The following is a 17,306-nucleotide window of genomic DNA, read 5'->3' on the forward strand; positions in this document are numbered from 1 at the left end:
TTAAATAGTTCACTTTCATCAATGTTAAAGGAACTCCACTGCTTCATTTTTTCACCCTTTCCCTAAAGCTCTGTGCCCACCCCCACCTTCCTGAAGATGAGAATGAATATACCATGCATAAGGTAAAGAAGACAGAATCATCTCAAACTATAAATAACGAGTACATACACTGAACAAAAAATGGAGTCTTCTGTTTCCATACCTCATATTTTGTTTCAGGATGCTTATGATGTTACATAAATGTAATTGTTTTTATAATAAAGTCAATTCAGGGATTAAGGTGTGATAAACTTATAATTTTCTTTCTATTTAGTAATGCTTTTATGTTACATTAATGTTGTAAGTAACACAATTCAAATCCCAGTCAAATTAGAAGGTTCAGATTTAAAGTTAAATATTCAAAAGGTCTAATAGTTCCATTTTGGCAACCAAACTGAAAATCAGGCATGTTTTATCCTCAGAAATGTCATTATTTCATATGCAAAAAGTAATTTTACCTACATTTTCTCTCATATGTTAACATATTATCTGCTAATCAGAGAGATACAAAAAGACTTTTAATTATGTTATGAAAAATGCATCCACATAAATGAATGAAATCAGCGAGTAGATGGCCCATAGCGGGGTGGTTATGTTTTATATTTTCATTATTTTGAATGATCTGGTGTTTTTGTATGTGTGGAATTATGAATGTATTTTATATCTGGACAAGCAAGTTTGATTAATAGATCATTGTCTGATACCCAATGTCTGGAACCTAACCTGAGTCAGAGTAGTAAGTATGTGTGTGTGTGTGTGAGTGTGCGTGTATGTGTGTGTGTGTGGGTGTCTCTCTGTCTGCCTGCAAGTCTGGATTTAGAAGGAAGTATCTTATTTCCCTGAGGGTATATACTTAATTCTATTAGGTATACTCCATTAATGACAGCAGATAAAGTTAATTAACATTTTGTGCCATATATTTATGTTCCTATGATGGCATGAACAAACTAAAAATTATGTTTGGTGTATGAATTTTGTAAAAGGTCAGCTGAAAGTATAAACATGTGGAATCTTGAGAAAGATATCAATGACAATCATTTCAGTTTAGTTGAATTTTGACAACACTTGCAGTGATAGGTAATCCTATATCAAAATTCAATATTTATTGATTTTCTATAGCTACAATATTCTATAAATATGTAGGAAAACAAGTTAAATTATGGAATCATAAAAGTAATGTGATTATTTATTGCAAACAGTTTTACAATTAGGTCCTGATTGTAAGTGCTAGGATCAACAGAATAAAAAACACAATATACAACATGGAGTTAGATATTTTATAATGAAGCATATTTTAATATACTCTACATTTTTAGAAAGACTAGAACTTTGGGTTAGCTTTATAACCTACCAAAATAAGTGATATTGTCTATTTTTTAAGCAGAAAGGCTTACTCAGATTTACAAGTTTGAATGTTTCAGTGTATGTTCAGCTGGTTTTATTGCTTTTGGGGCCAGTGCCAAGACAATATCAAGGAGGGGAGTATGTCAAAAAGAAAAGTTTTTACCTAGAATGATTAAAAGATAAAAGAAGAAAGAAGATGAGAGTCTATTTTCTCATGTGTTTCACTCTGAAGAACTTAATCTCCAGAAGAACTCCACAGTCTGGGAGGAATTGGAATGTCATTTCTCTTAAACACATAGGTCTTCCTGGGGCATTCTAAAATCCAATGGCAACATCTTCACCAATGATAATAACTTGTCCAGGGGTGGAAGCCACTAGATATTTCTTAAAATTCTAATCAGATCTCAGCAGACTAAATATTTTATGGAATTCCTATTAAAATATTTTCTTGCAGACTGACTGGGTCTTCATAATGTGTATCTGTTTATATGTGTGTGTTTGAATAAACTAATAAAACAATGTGGCAGATAAAAGTATTAGTATGGTCTTTTTTTTTCTTCTCATACTATGAAAGCCTGTCACAATTCCAACCAAATCCCATCCAAGATTCAAACATTAATGCTGTCCCAAAATTTCTTTATGCTAACCTAAGTACATCCATCTCATTTCAGATGGCCATGGTATAGGAAAATTTTAAGTCTTCCAATTACGTTGTCACCAAGGAAACAACGTACAATATTTCTTTTAAAAATACCTAGATTGTAGAACATGTTAGCCAGAAAATTGAAGGAGTATACATTATAGGATTTAATTTAAATATTTAGCCACATAAATGGATATTCTTTATCCCCAACTCAGAGCCCTTTTAAACTACATAATTGCACAACTCATCTATTACCATCTTCCATGAAGTCAGTCCTTGCTGTAAACAAACCAGATGTGGTGAACAAATTTACAAGTACACCATTGTTACATGCTGCTGTTCTAAAGCATGGAAGTGAAAGAGCATTTAATGCCTATGAAGAGCTGGTTCTAAGGATTATGGAAAGTGATTACTTTGCACCATAAATAGAAAAATCCACAGATGTTTCAAGTTGTGTTTTGTTGTTGGCATTTGTGAGATATATTTTGGAAAGCACAATGAATGAAAGCATGCTATTTTGTAAAACTTTGCTGGCTGACACATTTACTGAAATGTTTCAAATGAGAAGACAGACAATAGGGTGGGTAAGATGTGGTATGCAGCTTTAAATACAGATAAGCAAAAAAAGAATGGGAATTTTTTTTCCTTAAAAATGCTTTCTGGTTATATTGCGCTATACACTATACTGTTGAAATAATCATTTCTTTGGAAAAGTAAGGAGAAAACACTGTCACCTGTTGAATTTCTTTTTAAACTGAACCTTAAATATCAGGGTTAAAGAAATTTAAATGTCTTAATAAAATATTATCCAGTATTACTTTCATTTTTGATAAAAACTTAAAACAAACTGACAGACTATTAGTCCATTAAGATTTATAAGTTTCCTGCTATGTATTTCCTATTGTTCCTTTATTTGGGGGGTAATATATATATATTTTTTAGAATGACAACCTTGTCTTAACCATTCCCCACAAAATATATACTGTCATAGAATCAGAGAGTTTTTGTTTTTGTTGTTGTTGTTTTGTTTTGTTTAATTGGTTGGTTGTGGGGCTTGAACTCTCTGCCTCGGCAATGGTCCTACACTCTTCAGCTCAAGGTGAGTACTCTACCGCTTGAGCCACAGTGCCCTTTCTGATTTTCTAGTTTCTTATTGTAGATACGAGTCTCACAGACTTTCCTACCCGGGCTGTCTTTGAACTGAGATCCTCATATCTCAGCCTCCTGAGTAGCTGGGATTACAAGCCTGAGCCTCCGGTGCCCAGCCAGAGAATTTTATTTTATTAAATTAAGACAATAGTAGGCTCATTTTATGCCAACACAAAATATAAACACCAATGACATTTTTCCCTAAAAAAAAAAACACTCATAAAAAATTCATGAGATTTGGGGGAAGATGGGAGAGGAGAAGCTGAAGGCTAAACAAGCTCTCCCATAGAAAGCATTTTAGTATTCCAGTGAACAGTCTTAGGCTACAGAGTCACACCAAGTGTATCATCTCAATACAGAGAGTTTGGACAGAGAGGGAAAATCCAAGCAAGGAAAGAGATCTGAACACTGCAGCTAGCTATGGCTGCAGTGGCAGAGTTGGTAGCAGAGACACTCTTAGCAGCCATAACTACAGAGAGAATCTGGGACAAAGGTGCCAGATGTGGCAGGCAAGCGGATTCTACCCAACACAAGCAAGAACTGACAAGGAGCAGATATCTTCATCCTGCAGATCTCAGACCAGAAACTGCCCAGGAACAAGACTCTGGCATGAGTAGAACCCTGATCTCCTCATTCCTTCTCAGGAAGCAGAGGAGGGAAGGATGTCCCCTACCACTGGAGATCTCTGTCTTTGATACTAACAAAGGCCCAGCTGAGCAACTAGCTCCAATTCAGGCCTTGGAAGAAAACAAAAGAGTCATTTAGCAGGTCACAGGAATCTGCCCTGACCTGCCAGGCTCAGCTCCACCCAGGGGAAAGTCAACCAACCCTGACAGAGAAAAATCTGCCCCCTGAAGAGTGACTTTCATCACTGGGTAAACATAGCCAGAGGCTGCCCCTCCCTACAGCAGCCTAGACAAACAAAACTCAGTAAACATAAACCCTGAGAATGGCTCCAAGCTGGGCTCTCTGAGAGTCTCAGGAGCTAGCCCAACAAGGAAAAGCTACTGATTGCTGAAAGGCCTCAACTCTACCCATAACCTAGTCTCATCACAGCATCTCCAAACTAAAGGAAACTCCCATCTCCCTCTTTTGGGATACTCAAAGCAAATCTACCTCCGACTGAACTAGCCTGGGAGGAGGATCACAAGACAATGGGATTGGCAAAGCATTTTTCTGCCTGCTCAAACAAACTGACTTAAGAAAACAATCAAGCTACAGGAATACCAAACACCACAAGCAGACCAGAGACTCCACCAAGAGACTGGTTATGGACATGGGAGATACACAATCATCCCATTGCCCTCATTCCCCCCCCCAAAAAAAATCAAAGAACTCTTTTTTAAATTCAATTTTATTTTTTTATTGTGAGAATACAGTACAGAGGTGTTACAATTACATGGGCAAGATAACGAGTATATTTCTTATCAAGCGTTTTTGCCTCCTTGTTGTTTCCCCTTCCCACCCCTTCCCATACTTCTCCCCTTCCCACACCGGCTCCTCCCCCACCCCCCACCAAAGTTGTTAATTTGGTTTTTCTACATAGTGAATTGTACATCTCATTGTTGCAATCAAAGAACTCTTATTTGAACCATTTAAAAAAATTTTAATTTTAAAAATTGCTTTCTATTAATCTTATTTTCCTCCCATAATGTTTATTGTAGGTGTATACGTGTGTGTGTATGTGTGTGTGTGTGTGTGTGTGTGTGTGCACATGCGTTTTTTATCTCCTCTGAATTTTTGGTCCTTTTTACGTATTCTTTTCATTTTTTTCTTTTTCTTTTTTTGCGTGACAAAATTGCTGTTTGGCTCATTCCCAGATATATACCTGTCGTTGATTATTAGACCTTATACCCCATTGTGTACACATTTAATCCAGAAATTTATTACTCAATTCACAACCTCTTAGGGTTAAATTTTTAATAGCAGTATTATCTCTTTATATGTATATAATTTTCAAGTAACTAATTTTAAGAATTTTTATTTTTTAGTTTTCATTTCTCCTTTCAATCCATCCCTTCTTCTCATCTTATCCTTTTCTTCTCTCAATATCATTTGTTTAAACTTACATAATTTTTAAGTGTTTCACTACTTAAATTTAAATTTTGGTTTTTCCATTTTTTCTTGTTCTTTTTTTTGTAATCTCTCTCCTATCATTCTATCCAAACCATTTCCCTCTCTAAGATTAGGACTTGGTTAAATACCACATTTTCTCGATCCATCCATCTACTGAGGGGCTTCTGGGTTGATTCCATATCTTAGCTATGGTAAATAATGTTGCAATAAATATATTTGTGTTGGTAGCGTTAGTATGGTCTTGTTTGTGATCATTTGGGTAAATGCCCAAAAGGTAGATTGGTGGGTCATAGGGAAGTTCTAGGTGGAATCTTTTGAGGAACCTCCATACTACTCCAAAGTGGTTGAACAAGTTTCACTCCCACCAACAATGGAGTAAGGTTCCCTTCCGGCCACATCCCCTCAAGGATCTGTTGTTATTAGACTTCTCTATTATATCCATTCTAAATGGCTTGAGGTGGTATCTCAATGTTGTTTTGATTTGCTTTTCTTTTATGGCTTGGGAGGTTGAGCAATTCTTCATGTGTCTGTTGGCCTTCCTTCTTTCCTTTTCAGAGAAGTTTCTCTTGAAGTCTTTAGTCCACTTATTTATTGGGAAGTTGTTTCTTTTAGGATTTGTTGTTGGGGGATTTAATGTTTTGAGTTCCACATATATTTTATATGAGACCCTTGTATATTGTATGGTTAGCGAAGATCTTCTCCCAATCAATGGGCTTTCTATTGATCTTGCTAGCTATGTCCTTTGCCATGCAGAAGCTCTGCAATTTCATACAATCCCATTTACCCAACATTTCTTTGATTTGTTGTGCTTCTGGGTCTCTATTAAGAAAATTTCCGCCTCTACACAGGAGATTTACGGTATGTCTTACTCCATCCTGTAATGTTTTCAGGGTGTCTGCTTTGACTCCGAGGTCTTTGATACATTTGGAGTTGATTTGGTACAGGATGATATATAAGGATATAGCTTTAGTTTTCTATGAGTGATTAACCAATTTTGCCAGCACTTTTACTGAATAGGCTGTCTTTCTTCCATTCTATTTTTTATCTCCTTTATCAAAGATTAGGTACCTATTGGTCTGTAGGCTCATTTCTGGGTTTTCAATTCTATTCCATTGGTCCTGAGGTCTGCTCTTGTGCCAGTACAAGCTGTTTTGTTTGCTAAGGCTTTGTAGTAGAGTTTGAAATTTGGTATTGATATTACTCCAGCACTGTTCTTTCTGTTAAGGATTGCTTATGCTACTCACTGCCTTTTATCATTCCATATGACTTTTTGGATTGCCTCTTCTATTTCCTTGAAGAATGAGATTGAAATATTGATAGGTATTGCATTGAATTTGTAGATAGTCTCGGGAAGTATTGTCATTTTCACGATGTTAATCCTTCCAATCCAGGATCAAGGGAGTTTTTCACTTTCTAAGTTCTGTTTTGATTTCCTTTTTCATGTTTTCAAAGTTTTCATCATGGAGATCCTTTACTTCTTTGGTTAAGTTAATTCGATGTTATTCTATTTTATGTGGGGTTATTAAGAATGGAGTTGCTTTTCTGTTGCAGCCACGCTTTTCTTATTGTTGGCATACAGAAAAGCCACTGATTTTTGAGGGTTAATTTTATACCCTGATACATTGCCATAGTTTTGAATCAGCATGAGTAATTGGGGAGTGGAATCCATGGGATTCTTTAAATACAAGATCATGTCATCTGCAAAGAGGGAGTGTCTTACTTCATCTTTCCCTGTTTGGATCCCTTTTCGGTTTTCATCTTTTCTTATTGCTGTAGCTAGGCATGCTAATAGTAAATTGAAGAGAAGTGGAGAGAGTGGACATCCTTGTCTCATTCCTGAGTTATGAGGAAATGTCTTTACTTTTTGACAATTAAGTATAATGCTGGCAGCAGGTTTGTCATATACAGCCTTTATTTTATTGAGGAATGTTCCCTGGATTCCTAGTTTATCCAGAAACTTCATCATAAAGTGGTGTTATTTAATTGATTTGTGTATATTGAACCATCTTTGGATCCCTGAACTGAATCTTGTTTTATCATGGTATGTAATGTTTTGGATGAATTGTTGAATTGTTTGGCCAAAATTTTGTTGAGAAGTTTGGCATCAATGTTCATCAAAGTAATGGGTGTATAATTCTCTTTCTTTGATGAGTTCTTGCATGGTTTTGGGATGACGGTTTTGATAGCTTCATAGAATTAGTTTGGTCCTGAGATTTCTCTTTCAATTTCATCGAAGAGTTGTAGGAGTATTTGTATGAGCTCTGTTTTGAAAGCCTTGTAGAATTCTGCTGTAAATCCATATGGTCCTGGGCTTTTCTTAGACATGAGGTCTCTTACTGCTTTTTCTTTTTCAATGCTTCATATGGGCCTGTTAAGATGGTTTAATTCATTTGCTCCTTTTCAGTTGTTGCTGTTGTTGAGTTGAATCTGCTCATCCAATGTGTCTGCTGCCTTTGTCCTGGACCCTCTCTGTTGTAGGTATGGCGGGTTGGCTATGGCCACCACCAAAGCTGCCTCAGCCATGGCTACAGCAACTGCTCAGATCTGTCTCCTTCCCTGGATTTTCCCTCTCTAGCCAAACTCTGTACTGTGATTGCACACTGGGTGTGATACTCTAGCCTAGTACTGTTCACTGGAACACTAAAATAGCTTTCTATGCGAGAGATTGTTTAGCCTCCAGCTTCTTCTCCACCGTCTTCCCCCACTTCTCATAAGCATTTTCTTATTATAGATTATTCTAGATTAGCTATATTATGATTGATAATGACCAAGATTGACAGAAAGGTGAAGGAAAATTGTCTACACTTCCATGAGGTTCTGACCTGTGTTTCACAAAATGTTATAAAAGCTCTCCATGAGAAATCTAGCAGCTGCATTTCTAAATAGTCTTTGTGTACTTACACTTTCTGATAATGTTTCAATTCAAGTACTTCTCCTTAGAGTCCCATACCATTCAATGATGCTGTATTAGATCTTTGTTACATCTTGAGGACAGCTCTTGGTGATTAAATTTGTGCTTTTCAAATTAGCTCTCGCAATTCCATCCACAAAATGCAGACAAAAATTATCTAAACTAAATTTGTATCTGTTGATAGTGAAAATATTTTATTTTCCATTACAAACATAGAATGTAGTAAAATTTTTCACAGAAATTACACTGCACTAGGTTGTGGGCAGATTCTAATGAAAATAATAAACTGTGTTTATGTAGAGAATTTGAGCTTGCAAAATTTTAATATGCCTGTGCTCCTAAAACCAATACCTTACTTATATTGAGTTACAAATACAACTTGCTATAAGTAAGTTTTCCTTGTACGTTTTTAATATATATTTTATTGTAAAGAAACTGTACACAGAGGTTACAGTTACATAAGTAAGGTAATGAGTACATTTTTATTGAGCATTGTTACAACCTCCTTTGTTTTTCCCCTACTATTCCTTACCTTCACACATCCCCAACACCTCCGTACATCCCCCTCTAATATTATCTTGCAAATCTCATTGTTACAATGGGTCAACCTGTATACTTTCCTTGTGTCTTAAATGAAGAAATGCTGGCTTGTTTCATGCTGATTCTACTTGTGTAGACACACTTAAAAACACTTTCCAAGTCCAAAAGCACATAAATGAAATGCACATCATATTTTGTGAGCTGGTATAATTGTGTTCTACACATTTATTGACAGGTTACAAATTATTCTCAAATTTTAATACATAAAAAACTTTCTTTTTTCTTATTTTCGTTGCCAGGACATCGGCACAACCTCAGTCAGCATTTCTCACTTTAGACATTTCATATGGTTTGGTTAAATTTTGACCTGCACTCCAGTCTTCTGAGGAGTCACTCATCTGCTTAAGAATTGATGTTGGCTGTTGGAAAAGAGCCCAAGGAACGATGCCATTTAAAGCCTTATAACTTTATTCTTAACAAGGATATTGTCCTACTAATTTGGCTGTTGAGAGTGTCTACAAGAGCAAGGATTCCATGGGGAGACATCATATGACCTATACTTATTGAGATTTCTGAGTGACTTGCTATCACTTGTACTGCATTTTTCAAGTCGAATATCTCTAAACCTACAAGTTGGAAGAGGTAAGAGGAGTGGTAAAAGAACTCTTAGAGACAAATACATCTTCAACACATTTATTTCCAAGCAGTCTGTCTAAGGCATATTGAACAACTAGTAAAATTTATGTTTGCTATATATGTGTCTTTTTCCATTTGTGCATGTGTACATGTGTGTACATATGTGTGTATTTGTGTGTATAGTAACATTCATGTTTACATATATGGGCCGATATACACATATATGCATATATAAATAAATATACAAACATAAATATATGTTCATATATATCAGGTGTTCATTGATTTAATCTAGAATTCCCAGCGCATTGTCCTTATCACAAAGTGTACATGATAAACTGCTCTAAGTATCTGTGCTATATGAGGTGTATCCTTTGTACTCACTTCCCCCATTACCTTGTTTTTCATCCCTGTGAACAACTTCAGCCTACTTTCCATAGGATAGCGTTGTTTTTGTTACTTACTGATAATAAAAGAAAAAGAATTTTTAGGACCCAGGCTAAAAGTATCTTATCAGTCTCAATGATTCGTATGAGATAAAATTTATAATAGTACTAAAAGTGAAAAGGAATTCCTAGATCTGTTGTTTTGCCATTTAGAATGGCAAAGAATAATTTCACGTCACTGTTATAACTCTTGAAGAATGCAAGGGTAACTGATGGTCCTTATCATGTTCCCACAAAACCAGTGGACCCTGAAGGATAATAGTAGACCAGCAGAAATTCTAAGTAGCAGACAAGGAGCATGAAAGAGAAAGAGCGGAAATGAGAGAGAGTGAAAGAGAGAGAAAAATATCATAATACTTATAGTGTGTAACAGATAAACAAGAGGTTTATGAGAATATTCATACTGCTATCTTGAGACTCTACATGTACATTTGAAGGTATTTGATGTATGATAACTCATCAACATAAAATATAAAATGATTTTGATAAAAAATAAAAATGACTCAGAAGAAATTATAAATGCAAAAACATTCTTCACAGAAGCAAACTCTCAGAAATATTTCTTGACTTTGAAAAGGATAAATTGGCTGCAGTTAGTATAAATTTAGAAGTATGACAATTCACAAAAATATAAAAATGTGTTCACATATTTCATTATATAACCCAAAGCAGAAAGCAAATATTGTTCAGATGATTTTTTAAATCACAGTTTCTCAGGTGCTGTGAAGGTGGCTCAGTGGTAGAGTGCTTGCCTTGCATGCATGAGGTCCTGGATTTCATGCCTCAGCACGACATAAGCAGAAAAATGTGAAAGTGGTGTTGTGGATCAAGTGATAGCGCTAGCCTTGAGCTGAAGAGCTGAGGGACAGTACCCAAGACCCAGAGTTCAAGCCCCACAACCAACAAAACCAAAGCAAAAAAAAAAAACAAAACATAACAAAACAAAACAATTTTGTAGCCTCAATTCTGTAATAACACTACTTCAGCTTAGGGTTAAGATTTAGGTGTGGACATTTATCAACACTCCTGATTCAGGCTCTACTTGATAAAATTTTTAATCAGTATTTTGTTTTTACTTTTGCTCTTTGTACATTCACATGCACCTATAAAATATGCTATGGCCATCCCAATAATATTCTCAAAGTACCTCTTAATCACTACTCACAAAAATTTGTATTATATTACAACAAGGAAAAAATGCTATAAATAAAGAAAACAATAATTAAATATTAATGATTACTAAAATAAAAAAGAAAACAATTACCAGGGTTTTCAGTATTTGAAGTGTACACAGTTGATTTTACTATTTTCTCATATTCTTATACATTTAAATCTGGATAAAGCTATGAGTAGCTTTTAAATTTACCCACTAAGATTACTATTTATAGTTCATCTCACCATTTGTATGTGGCTTAAATCATTATTTGTTCATCACAAACATATAACGTAAGGGAGCCCTAAAGTTTTAACAGAAACTGTGTACTTAAAATTTTACCTCTTCACTCTGCTTCTTTACACAGTCTTTGCAACTTATTATTAGTAAAGTTTCTATAAACTATGAAATGTACATACTTACTAGTACATACTACCAGAAAAATTATATACTTTATCGAAAAATTTTATGACCTGCAAACAGTCTTGATTTTGCCATATATAAGCAAATCCCAAAATGAAACATATTTAAAACATTAAAACTTTTAACAAACCTTAACATTTGCTGCAATGATCATTATGACAGGTGCCTTGTGTAGAATAATTGAATTCTTCTTCCTATACATCTCATGAACAACAAATATCTGGAATTATTTTGTTTTTGGCATGTCAATCTTGACTTTATTCTTAAATGTGTGCTTATGTAAGAAATACATGTTTCTAAAATTTCACAATTCTTTTTAACTTATTTTTGTTGAATTGTGTAGTTTAAGAAAATCAATTACACTTTACATATAAAAAAATGTTCTGTGCTCAATTTGGCTGCACATACACTAAAATTGGAACATACAGAGAAGATTAGCATGGTCCCTGCACAAGGATGACATGCAACTTAGTGAATCGTTCCATATTTTTAAAACAACAGATGCTGGAATGGATGTGGCCAGAAAGGAAGCCTATTGCATTCTTGGTGTGAGTGTACACTTGTTCATCCACTTTGGAAAGCAGTTTGGAGGTTCCTCAAAAGACTCCACATAGAGCTCCCCTATTACACAGCAATCCCACTTTTGGGCATTCATCCAAATGATCACAAACAAGTCCATACTAAAACAACCACCACAGCAATGCTTATTGTAGCATTATTTGCCATAGCTAAGATATGGAACCAACCCCGATGCCCCTCAGTAGAAGAATGGGTCAAGAAAACATTCTGTGTGTGTGTGTGTGTGTGTGTGTGTGTGTGTGTGTGTGTGTGTGTGTGTGTGAATGTACACTTACACAACCACTTTGGAAATCAGTCTGGTGAGTCCTCAGAAAGCTAAATATTGACGCTCCTTATGGCCCACTCATACCACTTCTAGGCATCTATCCTGAACAACAGGTACCAATATTCAAGGACAGATGCACCTCCATGTTTATCGCAGCACTGTTCACAGTAGCTAGGATATGAAAACAACCCATATATCCCACCAGAGATGAATGGATCCAAAAACTGTGGTAACTATACACAACGGAATATTTTCCAGTCATTAGAAAGGACAAAATAATGGCATTAGCAGGGAAATCAATCAACCTACAAGAAATCATGTTGAGTGAGGTAAGCCAAAAGCAAAGAGACAAACAGCACATGGTCTCCGTGATAAGTGGATTTTAAATCCAAAATGTAAGGTAATATGACAAAATTAACAACACTTAAGAAACCAAGGACTTCCACTCATCTGATTGAATCACTACTAAATAACCCCATTCTGCTGATCAAATGTGCACACTGAAGTGAAACCAGGAAGATGACACAGAACTAGAGGGAATCAGGGAAAAACATACAACAGCTGGATCCATCAGCTGCAATGGACATTGACCAAAATGAAATAAGCAACTCAATGTCACTGAAGGGAAGGAGGGAACAAGTGGGAAAGAGGGAACAACTGATGCTCTGCAAAACAGAAGAAATGTACATATTTCAAAACAAAAGAAGTATACATATGGAAGAAATAACTCTATTTCAAAGCTCAGAGAACTCATAAATGTTGTGGACCATGATAGACAATTTGCTCCATCAAAGTTACAATGTGTTTGTGACTTTAACTAAGCATCACTATCCCACAATATTGTGAAATTTGGGAAATTATGTAACCACTTAATCACAAGAAAAACATTTGAAAAAATGATGAAGGTGGAAAACTAAGTTGCTCTAAAAAACAAAAAAGGAAAATGTTCTGTGTGTATATGTGTACACACACACACACACACATATTACATATATATACATATATATATATATGTATATATATATGTATATATATTAATTCTATGCCTCCGTCAGAAAGAATGACATTGCCCAATTTGTTAGGAAATGGAAAGACTTGGAAAAAAATTATATTAACTGATGTAAGCCAAGTCCAAAGAAACATAGCTCCCATGGTATCCCTTATTTGCAATAACTAGTATATGTCTGGGATAAGCAGAAAAGTTGAAAAAGCTATGTGTATATGATAGATAAGTTGATGTTAAGCTAAATGACCCCCAAGATAGAGACAGAAGTGGTTTTTCTTTTTTGCTGTTGTTTCTCACATATTTATAATGTAAGATGTGATTTTTTTATATGTTCCTCCCCAACAGTATAACCCCCGTTTTCAATTTATTTGATGTTGGTGCATCTGCATCTTGTATATACACTTCTCTAATTTGGGGAGGGAAATGGAAAAAACAACATGCTTAAATAGGAATACAGTTTGACCCATTGTATAACAATAGATGCACAAGACAATATTTTGAAAAACGAACTTTATAATTTAGGCTGGGGACATTGGGTGGGGCTTGTGGGTGTGAGGAGTGTACTTGCGGAGGTGAAAGGGAAGCAATGGTGGGGGGAAAACAAAGGAGGAGGTAACAATGCTTGATAGGAAATGTACTTATTACCTTGATCATGTAACTATAACCCCTCTGTACAGTATTTTTACAACAAAAATGTATAAAAATGTTTTGAGATGGAAGTTTATTTTGCCTATTTTACCCATATAATATCATTAACAAAGAAATTAATGCAAAATACTGATATGAAGATATTTTGAAAAAGTGAGTGTGTGTCCATTCCTGCATGTTGGCATGCTCAGAGTTTGAAATCAGGGCTTCAAGGTCTCGCTACATCTTTCTCTCTAGATTGGTGAGCTACTATATGAGCTACATCTCCATTCCTGGCCCTTTGCTGGTTCATTAAAATTTTTGAAAAATAATCTCATGAATTTATTTTGCCCTGATTGGCTTCCACAGATCTCAGTCTCCTGAGTAGGTATCCCAAGTAGTTAGGATTACAGGTGTAACAAACCAGCAAATGGCTTTCAGAATAATTTTAAAAGTAGAAGAAAATTTACTTCACAGGGGCCTGTTTTATCATCTCCTAGTTTTAAAGCATTTTGGATTGATTATATGTGAATTTTTTCATTCTTGAATTCTTAAAATACAGTAAGTGATGATATTTAAAATATTTAGAACTTTTTAAAACCGATACTGGAACTATGGGACAGAAAAAATTTGCATGTCTTTGGACCATAATTTATAAGCTCAGCTCTGTGCATGATAACCCAATGTCACCAACACAGTCTGTGTTGAAGACAAAATGTAACAGAAAACAATCACCATTCGCAATAATTGCTATGCTATTATTCCTTGGACAATATGAATATTGAATTGAGAGTATCAGAGAGTGGAGAGAATTTATCTACCTTTTGTGTATTGCTGAAAGACTTCTGGAAAATTTGACTCATCTCCTTCAACACTGTGTGTCTTGGGCCATGCACTTACTTCCTTTAATTACAATTTTTTCCAACACTGAAATGGTAATAACATTAGCATTATAACAAATTTTATCTTAAGAATTAAGGGTTCTTAGAATGGTGAACTCTTTCTCATTCTTGTAGAGGCATTATCAGATGAGAAGAACTGTATTTTTTTGTTTGCTTACTTCCATTTATTTTTCAGATTGAAATCTGAACTACTTAAGACTGAAAGAAACCAAAATTAGACATGCAGGCTTTGGAAAGAGCAATCAATGTAAAATAAATAAAATACATATAGCTATGTAACAAGTCTAACTAAATTGTTATATAGTCTCAATTATAAACAGAAAATGATTTAAGCAATATCATGTTATTGAAAATTGAAAAATGTTAGGAGTTGCTTAATTTTTTCTTTTTTACTACCTTGAATTAATTATTTTTGTATACAGAGATTAAAGATGAGATTAACAAGAAACTTGATTTAAAATGGACAAAAGTTTGAATAGACATGTTTTCCATAAACCCCTCTATATCACCAGTGGATTTACCAGTTGTGTTTAATACAACTTCTGTGCTGGCTTAATGCTTTGTGAGCAGAAGTCATTAGAGAAGTGTAATTCAAAATTACTATGATACTACTTTATAACTATTATAACTCTTATCAAAAAAAAAAATCAAAGGAACCAGGTGTGCTGGTAAAGGTTTGTAATTCCAAGCATTTAGGAGGTTGGATTTCAGTCTTAAGACAGTCTGGGGTACTGAAGATAGTAAAAACTTGGCCTTTATTACCTTTTAAGTAAAAGTAATAATGTTGGTGAGAGTGTGAAGAAAAGGAAATTTTCTACACTCTTGGTCAAAATACAGGTTAGTATTCTCCTTGTAGAAAGTAGTATGCAGTTTTCTAAAGAAATCATAATTGAAATATCATCTGAACCACCAATCATGTGATTATTTCTCTCTGGGTAACTCGAAAATATATCTGTAGTTCATTGTTATTCACATTATTCACATCAACAGACAAGATATGAATCAAAGTTCAGTGTTCAAATATACTAATAAACAACTGTGGTACATGCACATATATCTTTTTGTTTCATCTTTAAAATAACAAGAGACTTCTCCCATTAGCCACAACTTACAATGACCAGAAAGATGTATTGGAAATGAAGAAAAATGTCATGTTCTGATCTTTGTAAACACACACACACACACACACACACACACACACACATACACACACACCATCCTCAAATAGTAAGACAGAATTTTTTTTAAAAAAGTAAAGCAAAGTGGAACTTCTGGGGCATTTAGTTCACAATGCATAAGATACTAGATATACATTATGACCAGGTATAGAGTTGTAATGTACAACATGAGGATACAGGGGACAACATTGGCCTTACATATGAATATATCTAAGTAAGTAGGAGTTGTTCTTCCTAGTAGTGGTTACTCTTTTAGTTTTTCTTCCTTCTATAATGGATAATATGAATGTAATTCTTTAAGTATACCTGTCGATTTTCAGAAATAATAACAAACAATATAGCAATAATGTTGCACGCTCAACATAGAACAAAATGTCAAATTAAAATACATGAGATTATCCTTGATGTAAATTAATTATTACAAATAAGGGAAACCATGTGACCTATGTTTCTTTAAGTCTGGGGTACTTCACTTAATATGATTTTTCCAAGATCTTCCATTTCCTTATAAATGTGGTGGTCACATTCTTTATGATGGAAGCATATTTTTCCATGTGTGTATATCTGTGTTTGTGTGTGTGTGTGTGTGTGTGCGTGTGTGTGTGTGTGTGTGTGTGTGTGTGTGTGTGTGTGCGTGTGTCGTTTTTGGTAAATATTACTGTGATACACAGTAGTAGCTTTACTGTGGCCTTGTTTGTGATCACCTGGTTATATGCCCAGAAGTGGGATAACTGGGTAATAGGGGAGCATTATTGTGTACATCAAGGATAATATTAGTAGATGAGTAGAATAGCTCAATAGCTATGTACATATGATCGTATAAGGTGATTCCAAGTGAAATGAATTCCAAGACATGGTCTTTGTTGTTGTTGTTCTTTTTTTTTTTTGTTGGGCGTGGGGCTTGAGCTCTGGGCCTGGGTGCTGTCCCTCAGCTATTCAGCTCAAGGTGAGCACTCTACCACTTGAGCTACAGTGCCACTTCCGGTTTTCTGGTGGTTTATTGGAGATAGGAGTCTCACGGTCTTTCCTGCCTGGGCTCGCTTTGAACCACGATCCTCAGATCTCAGCCTCCTGAGTAGCTAGGATTACAGGCATGAGCCACCAGCACCCGGCTTGTTGTTGTTGTTCTTAATGTACTATGTGATTTCTTTTTATCCTTTTGTGTTTTCCCCACCTATGGTTTATCCCCTGTAGTCACTGTATTTGATTTTGATACCCTGGGTATTTTAAATATGTTGATCTGAACTAGGGAAGGGAAAGGAAAATAAAACAAAATGGTGAGACAAAGGACAAAGGGGGAACCTTTGCAACAGTAGTACTCACAAGACAATATGTTGTAAATAATCTTGGGGGGGACATTAGGAATGAAGAGGGAGAAAAATAGGGGAA

General features: G+C 35.1%; 1 non-coding gene across 1 annotated transcript; it reads left to right on the forward strand.

The window, feature by feature from the left end:
• The first annotated feature begins 11,745 nt into the window (after nucleotides 1-11,745).
• On the forward strand, nucleotides 11,746-11,851 carry LOC122099908. Its single transcript, XR_006146029.1, has one exon. It is a non-coding gene; the product is annotated as a U6 spliceosomal RNA (small nuclear RNA).
• Nucleotides 11,852-17,306: the final 5,455 nt, after the last annotated feature.

This window comes from Dipodomys spectabilis, unplaced genomic scaffold (genome assembly GCF_019054845.1).
Source record: "Dipodomys spectabilis isolate Male_0828 unplaced genomic scaffold, ASM1905484v1 ptg000545l, whole genome shotgun sequence".
In the NCBI taxonomy this organism is placed as follows: Eukaryota; Metazoa; Chordata; class Mammalia; order Rodentia; family Heteromyidae; genus Dipodomys; species Dipodomys spectabilis.